Here is a 21,356-nt window from a genome sequence, read left to right on the forward strand (position 1 = left end):
TTTACATTAAAAAATAGTTAAATAGTTCCGCCCTTTAGTTTCAGGTCTTAAAATAGTCTTCATTTGTAATATTTTGTGGGTTCTCTTTTCAGACCCATCAAAAGGGTAGTGATTGCTTATGTATGCGATTTTCTTGAAACAAAATCGGGCTTCTTTTTGTCACACATCATATATAATGTTGCTTGATATTGTATTTTCAGTATGTTACTACTGTCCATATGCTGAATATGCCATATAGTACATCATTGACCTACCCACCTTTTGCATGCCAAGGCCTTGACACTTGTTTTCTTCTTCTCTATCCTGCACAACAGTATTTAAATTTACTTTGATTAGTACAGTAAAAACTGCTATGAGCGACCACCTGTCATTTCTGACCACAATCGTAATGCATGGATCGGTTTTATTATATAAATGCTCTGTTATGAGTGACCACCTGCTGAATGCGACCAGCGACCATGATGTCTTGACAAAATGTGCATTTTGACACTGCTATGAATGACCGCATCACAAAAACGAGGATAAACTCCACTTACCTTTATTTAATCCCCGTAAAAACAAATGCTCATACCATTCTAAATTTTAAAAAAATATTGAAAAACATATGATGGCTACCAATATGAGTATTTTTTTTATAGCTATGCCTATATAGTTTTTGTCGTAAACCAGACTAAAGTATCTGTAGAGTGTTTCCTAGTCTGGTTACCTGCTTCGTATACTCCCTGCATTGTTCTCCGCTATTCATATAGGTGTGAGCGATGCAGGGAGCATAAAAAGCAGGAAACCAGACTAATTATTCCTGCACTTAGCCTGCTTCCTGACCTTATTGTAGGACCCGGCATCCCTATAAATGACCATATGGCAAGAACAGACAGACACCACTGACCTATATGTAATCAATTGTTACAACGACCACTTGATTAGTAATGATTGTTCTGATAAAAAAAAACACAACATAAAATTAATATTAATAAAAGGATTGTTGTTATGGTGATAAATGCTACAGTCTGTAAACCAGGCTAATGTACACTGTACTCTTTAAAGGCACTTAAACTAACACAAGTCTCATTCAAACTAGCCAGTGATTGAAGAAATTGATTCTGCTCTTCATCGGTTGCTGGTTCTGGCACCATTTTTTATCTTTTTCTTAGACTTTTTTAGGGTCTCTTTTGCAGCAGTCTTGTAAAATTTTATCTCAGCTATTTATTTTGGTTCTACTTTCTTCACAAAACATGCATTCCACTCACATGGTCGGTCAGTGCAGGTGCTCGATGTATAACCCAGTTGCACTGCAGCTTCTATTTTAAACAGTTATGCACTGATGTGGGAACAAGTCTCTCCTAACCTATAATAAAGCAATAAAATGTTTTGTTAAAATGATGAAATAATGTACCTAATCTGGTGCAACTATAGTCTTAAAATATAAATATGTATTACTTTAAGCTACAGAGTTAGATTCTTTCTTTTAATTTATTGGGCTGTTTAATGATTTCAGCGATTTTCCCAGGTTTTCCAGTATACAATGAAAAGAAATGGTTTGTGTAGGTGACAGTGTGCTTATTGTCTAAATTTATAATGTCATAGTTACCCAGCCATACAGTTACAATGTACTGCAATAATAGGTCCTGATTTTTTTAATGCAACCCATGGGTAGTGGGGTTCTTCAGTCACTCTCCAAGAGTGCTTCACATCAGCTTTCAAAACATAATGTCCACTGTCAGTCTTCATGTGGAAAACAGTCTGAACCCAGCCTGACACAAAAAAAATGTGCCTCTGTAGAGACCTATAGTTCTCCAGCCTCTGCAGAATAAATACCTGTAAAGGAAAATGATAAGTTGTTTTAAATTTCAATATTTATGTAACAACAATTAGTTGAATCTATTAAAAGAAAATGTAAAAGATACATAGACAATATTTTCTTTTTATTCTGCAATTTCTTACACTACTAGCTTTGTCAACATGGGAATTACAAGCATCAGTTTATTGTAATTTACCATTATTTGCAACATTTAAGAATATTGTTATTTACATTCATCTAAACACGTTAATTCACATGTCAAATAAAATAAATACTTACGTGGATGTTTAATCAGGTAGTTATAAAAACATCGTGGTATTCAGTAGCTGGCCATTGTTTCGGGTCATTGATCCAGGTATCAGCAGGCACCTTATAAAAACAAATATCCATTGCAATCAACTTCAGTTTTACTGAGTGCTTCTGTTGTGTGTCCAAAGCCAAATTGTCATGATGTTGGTAAGACATTTCAATTAAATTTCACAATTAATCTAATATAATAACTGTATTCTTCAAATTTCCAATCTTTCACAAGCGCGTCCCCCAAACAAATATGGCAGATGAGTTGTTATGTTGAACACGTGACTCGATGACATCAGCCCGACTGCAAGAATTGCCATTGCAGTGCCAAAGTTGATGTAGTGGTCACGTGTTTGTCTATAGAGATAATCCTTCTTGCCGTGGGTGAATAAGGTCATTGTCTATTAAACCAGCAAGAGAGAATCGTTTGCGGGATTCGATTGATAGTGTTCAAGATGTGTGTTGTATTCTTCCCCCTCCCCCGATATTAAGTGATTACATCCCAATCACAAAGCTGTTGTTTATTCAAGTTGGTGTGACTGGGTTACACACTTTGCTTTTAGAGTTAATCCCTGTATGTCATCTTTGAATGAAGCTGTTGACTTTTATCTCTGAGTAAATGGTTCTGTTTCTGGATGAGATAACTGGTTTTATTTCACTAATTGTTAGATATGCAATGCACATGTATAAATTTTTCATATTTTCCCACAACCCAGTGAAAACCATCTTTACATTAGATATTACGATTGAGCACTAATAATTTTAATACCTAGAACCTTAATAACAATGGATGAACCTCCACCTAAAAAGTGACAAATTTTAAGGCCGGATAAAATAATTATTGTAACTGAAAGAAGTGAAAAAAGCAGACCACTAACAAAAAAGCAGTTTAAAAGTCAGTAAAACAAATTTAGGTTGTTATAAATGAAAACGAGTAATTCAGAAACAATTTCATATGCTAAAATATGTGATCTTCAGATGTAAATGTGATTCTGTGTTTAATGATAGAAGTATATCTTTATTGCTATTTAATTTAGTTTTTAGATGAATGCATACAATAGTTTAGAAATAACTATTAATAAGGAATAGAATATATGTGCAGTGATTGTGGTTATTCTTCTTGAAATTGTTCTGAAAATGGACCTTGAAAACTGGTCTTTTTGTACAAATCTGCTATGAGAGACCACCTGTCTTGGGAGATCACTCTTTGTTGGCAGACGGGGCGGTCTCTCATAACAGGTTTTACTGTATCACTCTAATTTAGCTTCTCCCAGTTTATACATAATATGTACTACATTATCTCTCAGTCATTATTTTATCACTTTTCACTTGCTGTTTTACATTTTTTGTCAAATTTCCTAAATATGTTACTAGAAAATTTATCTGGCACATTACCATAAACGTTATACATAGTGGGACACTGGCAGAAGTTTCTTCAATTTGTGTTGGAAAACTCTTTTAACAGTACCACTGTTATCATGATTACATAAAATGACAAGAACAGCACATTCTGCCAATATTGTGACCCATTCATGAGATTCTCTTATTAAACAGATTATGTTTTAAGTATTGTCATATGTTGTATCAACTTGAAAAGCAAGCCAGCCGAGAAATATTGAGACGAGCTAAGTTTGTTCATGTAACATAGATGCGGTAACTACATTAAAATGATACACTGGCATAAGCTAACAACATACATTAATCCATTCATTAATATTATGTATAAACATCCATTGTCCATGATGTTTTCCTTGACATACACTCGGAATATTTCACTTGCAGTGGGACCTTCATGTAACAGTTATTCTAGCCAAATATACATGAATTTTGTTATACTTAAATGTTGTAGAAAGATATTTATCTGCTGTAACAGTTCCTCTTTTGCACTACCTAATGCCCTTTAATTTGCACTACCTAATGTCCTTTAATTTGCACTACCTACTGCCCTTTAATTTGCACTAATGTCCTTTAATTTGCACTACCTAATGCCCTTTAATTTGCACTACCTAATGTCCTTTAATTTGCACTACCTAATGTCCTTTAATTTGCACTACCTAATGTCCTTTAATTTGTACTACCTAATGCCCTTTAATTTGCACTAATGTCCTTTAATTTGCACTACCTAATGCCCTTTAATTTGCACTAATGCCCTTTAATTTGCACTACCTAATGCCCTTTAATTTGCACTACCTAATGCCCTTTAATTTGCACTAATGTCCTTTAATTTGCACTACCTAATGTCCTTTAATTTGCACTACCTAATGCCCTTTAATTTGCACTAATGTCCTTTAATTTGCACTACCTAATGCCCTTTAATTTGCACTACCTAATGCCCTTTAATTTGCACTAATGTCCTTTAATTTGCACTGCCTAATGTCCTTTAATTTGCACTACCTAATGCCCTTTAATTTGCACTACCTAATGTCCTTTAATTTGCACTACCTAATGCCCTTTAATTTGCACTACCTAATGTCCTTTGATTTGCACTAATGTCCTTTAATTTGCACTACCTAATGCCCTTTAATTTGCACTACCTAATGCCCTTTAATTTGCACTAATGTCCTTTAATTTGCACTACCTAATGCCCTTTAATTTGCACTACCTAATGCCCTTTAATTTGCACTAATGTCCTTTAATTTGCACTACCTAATGCCCTTTAATTTGCACTACCTGATGTCCTTTAATTTGCACTACCTAATGTCCTTTAATTTGCACTACCTAATGCCCTTTAATTCCCTTTAATTTGCACTAATGTCCTTTAATTTGCACTACCTAATGCCCTTTAATTTGCACTACCTAATGTCCTTTAATTTGCACTACCTAATGTCCTTTAATTTGCACTAATGTCCTTTAATTTGCACTACCTAATGTCCTTTAATTTGCACTAATGTCCTTTAATTTGCACTACCTAATCCCCTTTAATTTGCACTACCTAATGCCCTTTAATTTTGTATAATGACTATGCTAAGTAAGATGAATGATATGTTACCTTGTTTATGTTACGAGCTTTGCAACATACACGTTGGTTGATAATATCAACTTTAAGAGTTGATCGTATTGTTGTATCAAAGTGACATTACTCTCCTCTAAATGCTTCGTTTGTTTGAATATAAGTTTATGCAGTGTTACGACGTTAGAACTATGTAAAAAGAAAAAGCAAAAAAGGACACATGATACAAGTTTTGTGTAATTTAAAATATAAATTTATTTTTCCTTAAATACATAATTAAAAAATTAAAAAATAACTTACATTGGATAATGAATACTTAAATATTCTAAAAGATCTATCAATTCCAATTGACCCAATTAACCTAAATATATTCCAAAGGTATTCAGAATGAAAACTCTGATATCTTTAGGTATCAACACCACAAAAGAATCATATTCTTTTTAAATACAAATGTCCTTGAATGTTTCACAGTAAATCCAACATAAATTTCGATCCAGTTGCCCTTGAATGTTTGGCAATAAAACCATACAGCTTTTTAAAAGTATTAATGTCTTTGAACAAACTGTACAGCACTGTAGTTCCAGCGAGTGATATTAAATTAAAAAAATTAAGCTACTCAGTGTATCTCTTCCGAGTCCAGTGGTAATGTCAAGAATGAGAGTTTCTGTGTAAAATTCCTTTTATATATGAAAATAATATCATACAATACAATATGAAGCTTTAAAATGAATCATTATTATTTTGAAATACTACAGTAAACAAATCAGCTGTTCCCATCAAACCAATGAGAAATTAAATCAGGATCCTTTGCAGAAAAACACATGACCTCCATTTTGAGAAAACTTCTTTTCGGATCATGTAATGTTATTTTGACCTGAATACATATGAATTGATGTATGTACTTCAGGACTTATCTTTAAGTGGTAAGTAAAATGTTTAGAATACTAGCATTACAAATCTTATTAACTAAATGACATATATACACATACATATATATATATATATTTCTTTATTTTGGTTGAACAAATCTAAATGCTATAGTTGATATGGAGTTTGTTCTGATTTCAGCTAGAAATTTGCTAACAACTGTGTTATGTAAATTTAAAATCTGAATATCAACTTTTTATATTCTCTTAGTATGTCTGCAGAAACAGTAACAACTACGAAACTAAATAATGTGTGTGATACATGGAAAAAGCCCATCATTTGGGCTGAATCGGCCAGTATTCCTTCCCAATTCCTGTAAAAGAAGTCCAAGAAATATATATTGAATCAACTTAACCAGATGATATCAGAATTGGAATGCCCTTGAATAATGTCCAGTCAGTAAAAACATCTGGTATCAGCCATGAAGATCTACAGCCTATAATTGAAAGTATCAAGTCAATAAGTACATTTGATTATCCACAAATAAAGCTCTGCAGCCCATAAGTGAGAATATTCAGTCAGTGATGGTTGGATTTGATGACATGGAAATAAACATATTAGATCTGGACAAATGAATATGAGAAATAGATCATCTTTTAAAGCCATTAAATAAGCTCATAATACTTGCAATGAAATCTGAATGCTGTATTGTAAAAGTCAAAGTATTGTATAGAACAACAGTATGAATAAGAAGGCCAATTACCGATGGCAGACAACATTGTAAATAAAATCCGGGAAGAAATGGAGTTTGAATAGCCAGCTAACAGTCAGGTTGGTGTACCAATTATATTTTGTGGTGTGTAATGTGTGATAAATAATACTGGCGAGCAATGATTACAATCGTGACAATGGTAAAAATGGCCGCCATGGTATGACTCTTAACCAGCTCCTGAAACATTTGGAAATACAGCTGTACAGAAGAAAATATACTAGTTCTAAGTGCTACCAGCAACTAATTTAGGCAGTGCATAAAGTGTCAGGGTAACTCAGTAAGCTCAGTCTGTGGATATAAGTACAGATTTGCATGTTTGCATATTCAGACAAAAGAACAGTAAAACAAATATGGCCACTTCTTCACTGTCTCAGTGGATCTACTCATATTTCAAATCAGATTCATCAGATTCATTTTCAGGATTTACCCAAGATGATCTCTTAAATGATACAAAGAATATGGACACACTCAATACTGAAGAGAAATATTCACTAGAAATATAAGATTCAACGTACCAAGATTGTGTAACACCAAAATCTAACATGGCTGACTCCTCCTCTTCAGTTCCAAGCTTTCTTAAAATCCAACATAATATACAGAGTATAACAATCACAGCTGACTCCAACAAAATTCCAACAATCAAGAAATTCTTGGATGAGAATCTACACTTCCAGCAGGGACACTCACATAATGGACTGGTATATAAATCCATGGATACAGATTCTGCCACAGTAACTCTATACATAACAAATGGTAAACTTCATGTACAAGGGCCAGGCTACACAGAATGGATAAATTATTTTATCAACACTTGTCAGCAAATGGTAGACAACACAAGATTGAAATCAATTACCTGTCAGTCAAGGGCTTCAGCACCCATCCCTGAAGCCCACAGATCTCCAAATCCAGTTAACAGTAACACAGCTTTACATGAAATAAGCCAGATTGCTATCAATGTGGAGGAAACTCCAGGACCCCAGTTTATGATAGGTGCAACAAATTCCTTTAAGTTCCATGGAACCCATAACCAGACTTGTACCTCCATACAGTGCTTAGTAGAGATAGGTATTCTCAAGGCCCAAGTAGAAAGGTTAGAACAGGAACTCTCTGCACTAAAATCAAAGAGTCTACACAGTGTTCAAATGTATAAACCAGGTGCAACAAAAGTGTGCCAGAACACCAAGACAACACAGTACACAAACGTGTCAAAGGAACAGAATACAAGAGCATGTCAGGGCCCTCAGACCATACCAAAACCAGCTATTAGAAAAAAATCATTATACACACAAACAGATGCAACCAAACCAATTAAACAAGACAAGTCTCTTCGACAGGTATTAGATGTGTTGATCTAGAGACTATTGGGGTAGATATTATCTGGATCGAAGCAACCCTTGCCCAATCAAAGCCACTACTCTTATGTTCAGTTTACAGGCCACCTAGTTCCACAGCTGATTGGATTGATAGATTTGAGGTTCAAATTCAAAAAGCATTACTAAAGGAAGATTTAGAAATTATCATATTAGGTGATTTTAACATTGACTACATGAAAACTCCCTCCACCATTAACATGGATAAGTAACTTTGAAACTTACGACTTTATTCGATTAATTAACACCCCAGCTAGAGTAACAGAGGAAAGTGCTACTATCATTGATCATGTCTGTACTAATAAACCTAAAAACATAAGTGAAATTGATGTGCCAGTGTATGCACTGAGTGACCACTACCCAGTCTGTATAACTAGACATGTTCCGAAATCATCTAAAAATGGCCAACACATTGAAATACAATACAGGGACTTCAAACAGTTTGATGAGGAAATGTTCTTAAGTGATTTAGTTTGCAAACCCTTCCAATCAGTCCACAATACAGCTGATGTCAACACTGCCTTAGACAAATGGTATCGGATGTTCAATGCAGCCTTAGACAACCATGCCCCAATTAAAACAAAAAGGGTTAAAGACCAAATTACACCCAAGTGGATTACCCCTGAGATCAATGAGGCTAGGCACTTAAGAGATAATTTCCACAAGAAAAAAGACATGAAAAGCTATAGAAAGTGGAGGAATAAAACTAAGCACCTGATAGATAAGGCAAAGGAGAACTACTATAAACAGGCTATTAATGAAAGTAAGAGTACCAAAACATTGTGGAAGCATCTAAAAGAGCAACGTGTATCATAAATTTAAGTATAATGAGTGGTAATTTTCCAGAAACATTGAAATGTGCAAAGGTTACACCTATCTTTAAGAAGGAGAAAAAGAGGATCCAGGAAATTACAGACCAATATCAATTCTACCTGTATTGTCAAAACTGTTTGAAAAGCATGTAGCCATTCAGGTCTATACATTTTTTGAAACATACTCTCTATTTCGTAAAGCGTAATCAGGATATAGAAAGTACCACTTGTGCCAAACAGAACTTATCAGATTAATTGATCTTTGGCTGAAGGAAATGGGTAATGGACATATGACTGGGATTGTTTTCCTTGACTTCAAGAAAGCCTTTGATCTTCTTGATCATGAAATTCTGCAGCAAAACTGTTACAGGTTTGACAATCCTTCTTTAAACTGGTTTAGATCATACCGAAACCAAAGGTCTCAGCAAGTAAGCATTGGCAATATTAGCTCTCAAACTCGCACTATTCATTCAGGAGTCCCTCAAGGCTCAGTTTTGGGCCCTCTCCTCCTCCTTATCTGTATCAATGATCTACCATTAAATAATGAATCCACGAATACAGATTTGTTTGCAGATGATGCAATCTTGTATACATGTAGTTCTGATACTGAAGTTATCCAAAGATTAAACTCAGACCTTATTAGAGTCCAAAACTGGGCACAACAAAATAGGATGGTAATTAATGAAGGTAAAACAAAATGTATGATTTTGGGGACATCAAAAAAGCTACACAAGTCAGGGAACCCAAAACTATCTCTTGCAATAAATAATCATCCATTAGAAAATGTCAAACATGAAAGGCTTGTAGGTGTGTCTGTAGATAATAATTTATTATGGAATGACCATATTGATAAGCTTTGTAAAACACTGTCATCCAAAATTGCCCATCTCAGCAGAATCAAGATATATTTACCAATGGAAACTTGCAATCAATAGTACAAGTCATATATTCTTCCAACAATGGATTATTGTTCTAATGTATGGGGAAACTGTGCTAAATCTGAGCTTGACAGGATTTATAAACTTCAGAAACGAGCAGCACATATAATTTTAGATGCATCTGTTGATCATCCCTCAAAAGCATTATTTACAGAACTCAAATGGTTGACAATATATGACAGGATAGATTTTCACAAGGCAGTTCTTTTATATAAATGTCTACATGGAACTGCACCAGAGTATCTTCAAGACTTATTCAGGCCTTTTTCAACACAATACCAGTTGAGATCAATATCACATGGAAACCGTCTAGCACCAAAACCATGAACAGAGCAATTTAAAAAGATATTTCAATACTCTGGTATAGTTCTGTGGAATAAGCTTCCACTACATGTAAAATCTGCTGAAAATATTAAAGTATTTAAGAAAAGATATCATGAGCATGCATGTGTTTCTAATAGATAAAGGAATTTAGTATTTTAATACTAAACATGTTAAAATAAACACTAATTATTGCTATCTTCATATAATGTGCATTGTTATACTCTCCTTAAGAGGGCCTCAAGGGAGAATAGTCCTTGACTAATGAGTCACCCTCTATAAATAAAGCATTATTATTATTATTATTATTATTATTATGCAGTACATAGTTATTGCTATGATTCAGTACTGTATGCATGCAGTGCATAGTTATTGATATGATTCTGTACTGTATGTATGCAGGGCATAGTTATATGTATGATTCAGTACTGTATGTATGCAGGGCATAGTTATATGTATGATTCAGTACTGTATGTATGCAGTGCATAGTTATTGCTATGATTCTGTACTGTATGTATGCAGGGCATAGTTATATGTATGATTCAGTACTGTATGTATGCAGGGCTTAGTTATTGATATGATTTAGTACTTTATGTATGCAGGGCATAGTTATATGTATGATTCAGTATTGTATGTATGCAGGGCATAGTTATTGATATGATTTAGTACTTTATGTATGCAGGGCATAGTTATTGGTATGATTCTGTACTGTATATATGCAGGGCATAGTTATTGGTATGATTCAGTACTGTATATATGCAGGGCATAGTTATTGGTATGATTCTGTACTGTATATATGCAGGGCATAGTTATTGGTATGATTCAGTACTGTATATATGCAGGGCATAGTTATTGGTATGATTCAGTACTGTATGTATGCAGAGCATAGTTATTGGTATGATTCAGTACTGTATATATGCAGGGCATAGTTATTGGTATGATTCAGTACTGTATGTATGCAGGGCATAGTTATTGGTATGATTCAGTACTGTATATATGCAGGGCATAGTTATTGGTATGATTCTGTACTGTATATATGCAGGGCATAGTTATTGGTATGATTCAGTACTGTATGTATGCAGGACATAGTTATTGGTATGATTCAGTACTGTATGTATGCAGGGCATAGTTATTGGTATGATTCAGTACTGTATATATGCAGGGCATAGTTATTGGTATGATTCAGTACTGTATGTATGCAGGGCATAGTTATTGGTATGATTCAGTACTGTATATATGCAGGGCATAGTTATTGGTATGATTCTGTACTGTATATATGCAGGGCATAGTTATTGGTATGATTCAGTACTGTATGTATGCAGGCATAGTTATTGATATGATTCAGTACTGAATGTATGCAGGGCCCAGTTATTACTATGATTCAGTACTGTATGTATGCAGGGCATAGTTATTGGTATGATTCTGTACTGTATATATGCAGGGCATAGTTATTGGTATGATTCAGTACTGTATGTATGCAGGACATAGTTATTGGTATGATTCAGTACTGTATGTATGCAGGACATAGTTATTGGTATGATTCTGTACTGTATATATGCAGGGCATAGTTATTGGTATGATTCAGTACTGTATGTATGCAGGGCCCAGTTATTACTATGATTCAGTACTGTATGTATGCAGGGCATAGTTATTGGTATGATTCTGTACTGTATATATGCAGGGCATAGTTATTGGTATGATTCAGTACTGTATGTATGCAGGGCCTAGTTATTACTATGATTCAGTACTGTATATATGCAGGGCATAGTTATTGGTATGATTCAGTTCTGTATGTATACAGGGCATAGTTATTGGTATGATTCAGTACTGTATGTATGCAGGACATAGTTATTGGTATGATTCAGTACTGTATGTATGCAGGACCTAGTTATTGGTATGATTCAGTTCTGTATGTATGCAGGGCATAGTTATTGGTATGATTCTGTACTGTATGTATGCAGGGCTCAGTTATTACTATGATTCAGTACTTTATGCAGGGTATGATTCAGTACTGTATGTATGCAGGGCATAGTTATTGGTATGATTCAGTACTGTATGTATGCAGGACATAGTTATTGGTATGATTCAGTAATGTATGTATGCAGGACATAGTTATTGGTATGATTCAGTACTGTATGTATGCAGGGCATAGTTATTGGTATGATTCAGTAGTGTATGTATGCAGGGCATAGTTATTGATATGATTCATTACTTTGTGCATGCAGGGCATAGTTATTGGTATGATTCAGTACTGTATGTATGCAGGACATAGTTATTGGTATGATTCAGTACTGTATGTATGCAGGACATAGTTATTGGTATGATTCAGTACTGTATGTATGCAGGACATAGTTATTGGTATGATTCAGTAATGTATGTATGCAGGGCATAGTTATTGGTATGATTCAGTACTGTATGTATGCAGGACATAGTTATTGGTATGATTCAGTACTGTATGTATGCAGGGCATAGTTATTGGTATGATTCAGTACTGTATGTATGCAGGACATAGTTATTGGTATGATTCAGTAATGTATATATGCAGGGCATAGTTATTGGTATGATTCAGTACTGTATGTATGCAGGACATAGTTATTGGTATGATTCAGTAATGTATGTATGCAGGACATAGTTATTGGTATGATTCAGTACTGTATGTATGCAGGGCATAGTTATTGGTATGATTCAGTAGTGTATGTATGCAGGGCATAGTTATTGATATGATTCATTACTTTGTGCATGCAGGGCATAGTTATTGGTATGATTCAGTACTGTATGTATGCAGGACATAGTTATTGGTATGATTCAGTACTGTATGTATGCAGGGCATAGTTATTGGTATGATTCAGTACTGTATGTATGCAGGACATAGTTATTGGTATGATTCAGTAATGTATGTATGCAGGGCATAGTTATTGGTATGATTCAGTACTGTATGTATGCAGGACATAGTTATTGGTATGATTAAGTACTGTATGTATGCAGGGCATAGTTATTGGTATGATTCAGTACTGTATGTATGCAGGACATAGTTATTGGTATGATTCAGTACTGTATGTATGCAGGACATAGTTATTGGTATGATTGAGTACTGTATGTATGCAGGGCATAGTTATTGGTATGATTCAGTACTGTATGTATACAGGGCGTAGTTATATGTATGATTCAGTACTGTATGTATGCAGGACATAGTTATTGGTAGGATTCAGTAGTGTATGTATGCAGGGCATAGTTATTGGTAGGATTCAGTACTGTATATATGCAGGGCATAGTTATTGGTAGGATTCAGTACTGTATGTATGCAGGGCATAGTTATTGGTAGGATTCAGTAGTGTATGTATGCAGGGCATAGTTATTGGTATGATTGAGTACTGTATGTATGTAGGGCATAGTTATTGGTAGGATTCAGTACTGTATGTATGCAGGACATAGTTATTGGTACGATTCAGTAATGTATATATGCAGGGCATAGTTATTGGTATGATTCAGTACTGTATGTATGCAGGGCATAGTTATTGGTATGATTCAGTACTGTATGTATGCAGGGCGTAGTTATATGTATGATTCAGTACTGTATGTATGCAGGACATAGTTATTGGTAGGATTCAGTAGTGTATGTATGCAGGGCATAGTTATTGGTAGGATTCAGTACTGTATGTATGCAGGGCGTAGTTATATGTATGATTCAGTACTGTATGTATGCAGGACATAGTTATTGGTATGATTGAGTACTGTATGTATGCAGGGCATAGTTATTGGTATGATTCAGTACTGTATATATGCAGGGCATAGTTATTGGTATGATTCAGTACTGTATATATGCAGGGCATAGTTATTGGTAGGATTCAGTAGTGTATGTATGCAGGGCATAGTTATTGGTATGATTGAGTACTGTATGTATGTAGGGCATAGTTATTGGTAGGATTCAGTACTGTATGTATGCAGGACATAGTTATTGGTAGGATTCAGTAGTGTATGTATGCAGGGCATAGTTATTGGTAGGATTCAGTACTGTATGTATGCAGGGCGTAGTTATATGTATGATTCAGTACTGTATGTATGCAGGACATAGTTATTGGTATGATTGAGTACTGTATGTATGCAGGGCATAGTTATTGGTATGATTCAGTACTGTATATATGCAGGGCATAGTTATTGGTAGGATTCAGTACTGTATGTATGCAGGGCATAGTTATTGGTAGGATTCAGTAGTGTATGTATGCAGGGCATAGTTATTGGTATGATTGAGTACTGTATGTATGCAGGGCATAGTTATTGGTAGGATTCAGTACTGTATGTATGCAGGACATAGTTATTGGTACGATTCAGTAATGTATATATGCAGGGCATAGTTATTGGTACGATTCAGTACTGTATGTATGCAGGGCATAGTTATTGGTACGATTCAGTACTGTATGTATGCAGGGCATAGTTATTGGTATGACTCAGTACTGTATGTATGCAGGGCATAGTTATTGGTAGGATTCAGTAGTGTATGTATGCAGGGCATAGTTATTGGTAGGATTCAGTACTGTATGTATGCAGGGCATAGTTATTGGTAGGATTCAGTACTGTATGTATGCAGGGCATAGTTATTGGTATGATTCAGTACTGTATGTATGCAGGACATAGTTATTGGTATGATTCAGTAATGTATGTATGCAGGGCATAGTTATTGGTATGATTCAGTACTGTATGTATGCAGGACATAGTTATTGGTATGATTGAGTACTGTATGTATGCAGGGCATAGTTATTGGTATGATTCAGTACTGTATGTATGCAGGGCATAGTTATTGGTATGATTCAGTACTGTATGTATGCAGGGCATAGTTATTGGTATGATTCAGTACTGTATGTATGCAGGGCATAGTTATTGGTATGATTCAGTACTGTATGTATGCAGGACATAGTTATTGGTAGGATTCAGTACTGTATGTATGCAGGGCATAGTTATTGGTAGGATTCAGTAGTGTATGTATGCAGGGCATAGTTATTGGTAGGATTCAGTACTGTATGTATGCAGGGCATAGTTATTGGTAGGATTCAGTACTGTATGTATGCAGGGCATAGTTATTGGTATGATTCAGTACTGTATGTATGCAGGACATAGTTATTGGTATGATTCAGTAATGTATGTATGCAGGGCATAGTTATTGGTATGATTCAGTACTGTATGTATGCAGGACATAGTTATTGGTATGATTCAGTACTGTATGTATGCAGGGCATAGTTATTGGTATGATTCAGTACTGTATGTATGCAGGACATAGTTATTGGTAGGATGCAGTAGTGTATGTATGCAGGGCATAGTTATTGGTATGATTGAGTACTGTATGTATGCAGGGCATAGTTATTGGTATGATTCAGTACTGTATATATGCAGGACATAGTTATTGGTATGATTCAGTTCTGTATGTATGCAGGACATAGTTATTGGTATGATTCAGTACTGTATGTATGCAGGGCACAGTTATTGGTATGATTCAGTTCTGTATGTATACAGGGCATAGTTATTGGTATGATTCAGTACTGTATGTATGCAGGGCATAGTTATTGGTATGATTCAGTACTGTATGTATGCAGGGCGTAGTTATATGTATGATTCAGTACTGTATGTATGCAGGGCATAGTTATTGGTATGATTCAGTACATTGTGCATGCAGGGCATAGTTATTGGTAGGATTCAGTAGTGTATGTATGCAGGGCATAGTTATTGGTAGGATTCAGTACTGTATGTATGCAGGGCATAGTTATTGGTAGGATTCAGGCATAGTTATTGGTATGATTCAGTACTGTATGTATGCAGGGCATAGTTATTGGTATGATTCAGTACTGTATGTATGCAGGACATAGTTATTGGTATGATTCAGTAATGTATGTATGCAGGGCATAGTTATTGGTATGATTCAGTACTGTATGTATGCAGGACATAGTTATTGGTATGATTCAGTACTGTATGTATGCAGGGCATAGTTATTGGTATGATTCAGTACTGTATGTATGCAGGACATAGTTATTGGTATGATTCAGTACTGTATGTATGCAGGACATAGTTATTGGTATGATTGAGTACTGTATGTATGCAGGGCATAGTTATTGGTATGATTCAGTACTGTATGTATGCAGGGCGTAGTTATATGTATGATTCAGTACTGTATGTATGCAGGACATAGTTATTGGTAGGATTCAGTAGTGTATGTATGCAGGGCATAGTTATTGGTAGGATTCAGTACTGTATGTATGCAGGGCGTAGTTATATGTATGATTCAGTACTGTATGTATGCAGGACATAGTTATTGGTATGATTGAGTACTGTATGTATGCAGGGCATAGTTATTGGTATGATTCAGTACTGTATATATGCAGGGCATAGTTATTGGTATGATTCAGTACTGTATATATGCAGGGCATAGTTATTGGTAGGATTCAGTAGTGTATGTATGCAGGGCATAGTTATTGGTATGATTGAGTACTGTATGTATGTAGGGCATAGTTATTGGTATGATTCAGTACTGTATGTATGCAGGACATAGTTATTGGTAGGATTCAGTAGTGTATGTATGCAGGGCATAGTTATTGGTAGGATTCAGTACTGTATGTATGCAGGGCGTAGTTATATGTATGATTCAGTACTGTATGTATGCAGGACATAGTTATTGGTATGATTGAGTACTGTATGTATGCAGGGCATAGTTATTGGTATGATTCAGTACTGTATATATGCAGGGCATAGTTATTGGTAGGATTCAGTACTGTATGTATGCAGGGCATAGTTATTGGTAGGATTCAGTAGTGTATGTATGCAGGGCATAGTTATTGGTATGATTGAGTACTGTATGTATGTAGGGCATAGTTATTGGTAGGATTCAGTACTGTATGTATGCAGGACATAGTTATTGGTACGATTCAGTAATGTATATATGCAGGGCATAGTTATTGGTAAGATTCAGTACTGTATGTATGCAGGGCATAGTTATTGGAATGATTCAGTACTGTATGTATGCAGGGCATAGTTATTGGTATGATTCAGTACTGTATGTATGCAGGGCATAGTTATTGGTAGGATTCAGTAGTGTATGTATGCAGGGCATAGTTATTGGTAGGATTCAGTACTGTATGTATGCAGGGCATAGTTATTGGTAGGATTCAGTACTGTATGTATGCAGGGCATAGTTATTGGTATGATTCAGTACTGTATGTATGCAGGGCATAGTTATTGGTATGATTCAGTACTGTATGTATGCAGGACATAGTTATTGGTATGATTGAGTACTGTATGTATGCAGGGCATAGTTATTGGTATGATTCAGTACTGTATGTATGCAGGGCATAGTTATTGGTATGATTCAGTACTGTATGTATGCAGGGCATAGTTATTGGTATGATTCAGTACTGTATGTATGCAGGACATAGTTATTGGTATGATTCAGTACTGTATGTATGCAGGGCATAGTTATTGGTAGGATTCAGTAGTGTATGTATGCAGGGCATAGTTATTGGTAGGATTCAGTAGTGTATGTATGCAGGGCATAGTTATTGGTAGGATTCAGTACTGTATGTATGCAGGGCATAGTTATTGGTATGATTCAGTACTGTATGTATGCAGGACATAGTTATTGGTATGATTCAGTAATGTATGTATGCAGGGCATAGTTATTGGTATGATTCAGTACTGTATGTATGCAGGACATAGTTATTGGTATGATTCAGTACTGTATGTATGCAGGGCATAGTTATTGGTATGATTCAGTACTGTATGTATGCAGGACATAGTTATTGGTAGGATTCAGTAGTGTATGTATGCAGGGCATAGTTATTGGTATGATTGAGTACTGTATGTATGCAGGGCATAGTTATTGGTATGATTCAGTACTGTATATATGCAGGACATAGTTATTGGTATGATTCAGTTCTGTATGTATGCAGGACATAGTTATTGGTATGATTCAGTACTGTATGTATGCAGGGCAGAGTTATTGGTATGATTCAGTTCTGTATGTATACAGGGCATAGTTATTGGTATGATTCAGTACTGTATGTATGCAGGGCATAGTTATTGGTATGATTCAGTACTGTATGTATGCAGGGCGTAGTTATATGTATGATTCAGTACTGTATGTATGCAGGGCATAGTTATTGGTATGATTCAGTACATTGTGCATGCAGGGCATAGTTATTGGTAGGATTCAGTAGTGTATGTATGCAGGGCATAGTTATTGGTAGGATTCAGTACTGTATGTATGCAGGGCATAGTTATTGGTAGGATTCAGGCATAGTTATTGGTAGGATTCAGTACTGTATGTATGCAGGGCATAGTTATTGGTATGATTCAGTACTGTATGTATGCAGGGCATAGTTATTGGTATGATTGAGTACTGTATGTATGCAGGGCATAGTTATTGGTGTGATTCAGTACTGTATGTATGCAGGACATAGTTATTGGTATGATTCAGTACTGTATGTATGCAGGGCATAGTTATTGGTATGATTCAGTACTGTATATATGCAGGGCATAGTTATTGGCATGATTCAGTACTATATGTATGCAGGGCATAGTTATTGGTAGGATTCAGTACTGTATGTATGCAGGACATAGTTATTGGTATGATTCAGTAATGTATGTATGCAGGGCATAGTTATTGGTATGATTCAGTACTGTATGTATGCAGGGCATAGTTATTGGTAGGATTCAGTACTGTATGTATGCAGGGCATAGTTATTGGTATGATTCAGTGCTGTATGTATGCAGGACATAGTTATTGGTAGGATTCAGTAGTGTATGTATGCAGGGCATAGTTATTGGTAGGATTCAGTACTGTATGTATGCAGGGCATAGTTATTGGTATGATTCAGTACTGTATGTATGCAGGACATAGTTATTGGTAGGATTCAGTAGTGTATGTGTGCAGGGCATAGTTATTGGTATGATTCAGTACTGTATGTATGCAGGGCATAGTTATTGGTATGATTCAGTACTGTATGTATGCAGGGCATAGTTATTGGTATGATTCAGTACTGTATGTATGCAGGGCGTAGTTATATGTATGATTCAGTACTGTATGTATGCAGGACATAGTTATTGGTATGATTCAGTACTGTATGTATGCAGGGCATAGTTATTGGTATGATTCAGTACTGTATGTATGCAGGGCGTAGTTATATGTATGATTCAGTACTGTATGTATGCAGGACAAAGTTATTGGTATGATTCAGTACTGTATGTATGCAGGACATAGTTATAGTTATTGGTATGATTCAGTACTGTATGTATGCAGGACATAGTTATTGGTATGATTCAGTACTGTATGTATGCAGGGCATAGTTATTGGTATGATTCAGTACTGTATGTATGCAGGGCATAGTTATTGGTAGGATTCAGTACTGTATGTATGCAGGGCATAGTTATTGGTAGGATTCAGTACTGTATGTATGCAGGGCATAGTTATTGGTAGGATTCAGTACTGTATGTATGCAGGGCATAGTTATTGGTAGGATTCAGTAGTGTATGTATGCAGGGCATAGTTATTGGTAGGATTCAGTACTGTATGTATGCAGGGCATAGTTATTGGTAGGATTCAGTACTGTATGTATGCAGGGCATAGTTATTGGTATGATTCAGTACTGTATGTATGCAGGACATAGTTATTGGTAGGATTCAGTAATGTATGTATGCAGGGCATAGTTATTGGTATGATTCAGTACTGTATGTATGCAGGACATAGTTATTGGTATGATTCAGTACTGTATGTATGCAGGGCATAGTTATTGGTATGATTGAGTACTGTATGTATGCAGGGCATAGTTATTGGTATGATTCAGTACTGTATGTATGCAGGACATAGTTATTGGTATGATTCAGTACTGTATGTATGCAGGGCATGGTTATTGGTATGATTCAGTACTGTATGTATGCAGGACATAGTTATTGGTAGGATTCAGTAGTGTATGTATGCAGGACATAGTTATTGGTATGATTCAGTTCTGTATGTATACAGGGCATAGTTATTGGTATGATTCAGTACTGTATGTATGCAGGGCATAGTTATTGGTATGATTCAGTACTGTATGTATGCAGGGCGTAGTTATATGTATGATTCAGTACTGTATGTATGCAGGGCATAGTTATTGGTATGATTCAGTACATTGTGCATGCAGGGCATAGTTATTGGTAGGATTCAGTAGTGTATGTATGCAGGGCATAGTTATTGGTAGGATTCAGTAGTGTATGTATGCAGGGCATAGTTATTGGTAGGATTCAGTACTGTATGTATGCAGGGCATAGTTATTGGTATGATTCAGTACTGTATGTATGCAGGACATAGTTATTGGTATGATTCAGTAATGTATGTATGCAGGGCATAGTTATTGGTATGATTCAGTACTGTATGTATGCAGGACATAGTTATTGGTAGGATTCAGTACTGTATGTATGCAGGACATAGTTATTGGTAGGATTCAGTAGTGTATGTATGCAGGGCATAGTTATTGGTATGATTCAGTAGTGTATGTATGCAGGGCATAGTTATTGGTAGGATTCAGTACTGTATGTATGCAGGGCATAGTTATTGGTATGATTCAGTACTGTATGTATGCAGGGCATAGTTATTGGTATGATTCAGTACTGTATGTATGCAGGGCATAGTTATTGGTAGGATTCAGTAGTGTATGTATGCAGGGCATAGTTATTGGTAGGATTCAGTACTGTATGTATGCAGGGCATAGTTATTGGTAGGATTCAGTACTGTATGTATGCAGGGCATAGTTATTGGTATGATTCAGTACTGTATGTATGCAGGACATAATTATTGGTATGATTCAGTAATGTATGTATGCAGGGCATAGTTATTGGTATGATTCAGTACTGTATGTATGCACGACATAGTTATTGGTATGATTCAGTACTGTATGTATGCAGGACATAGTTATTGGTATGATTCAGTACTGTATGTATGCAGGGCGTAGTTATATGTATGATTCAGTACTGTATGTATGCAGGACAAAGTTATTGGTATGATTCAGTACTGTATGTATGCAGGGCATAGTTATTGGTATGATTCAGTACTATATGTATGCAGGGCATAGTTATTGGTATGATTCAGTACTATTATGTATGCAGGACAAAGTTATTGGTATGATTCAGTACTATATGTATGCAGGGCATGGTTATTGGTATGATTCAGTACTGTATGTATACAGGACATAGATATTGGTATGATTCAGAAGCATGTA

The 21,356-nt window shown here is 35.5% G+C and overlaps 1 protein-coding gene across 1 annotated transcript in view; it reads left to right on the plus strand.

Annotated features, from left to right (window-relative positions):
* The window catches only part of LOC149794712 (antiviral innate immune response receptor RIG-I-like), an 81,621-nt gene that overhangs the window by 15,749 nt on the left and 44,516 nt on the right, over positions 1–21,356 (plus strand). The gene's annotated exons all lie outside the window — the stretch shown is intronic.

The sequence above is a fragment of the Sinohyriopsis cumingii genome, chromosome 7 (assembly GCF_028554795.1).
Source record: "Sinohyriopsis cumingii isolate HCF-2022 chromosome 7, ASM2855479v2, whole genome shotgun sequence".
Lineage (NCBI taxonomy): Eukaryota > Metazoa > Mollusca > Bivalvia > Unionida > Unionidae > Sinohyriopsis > Sinohyriopsis cumingii.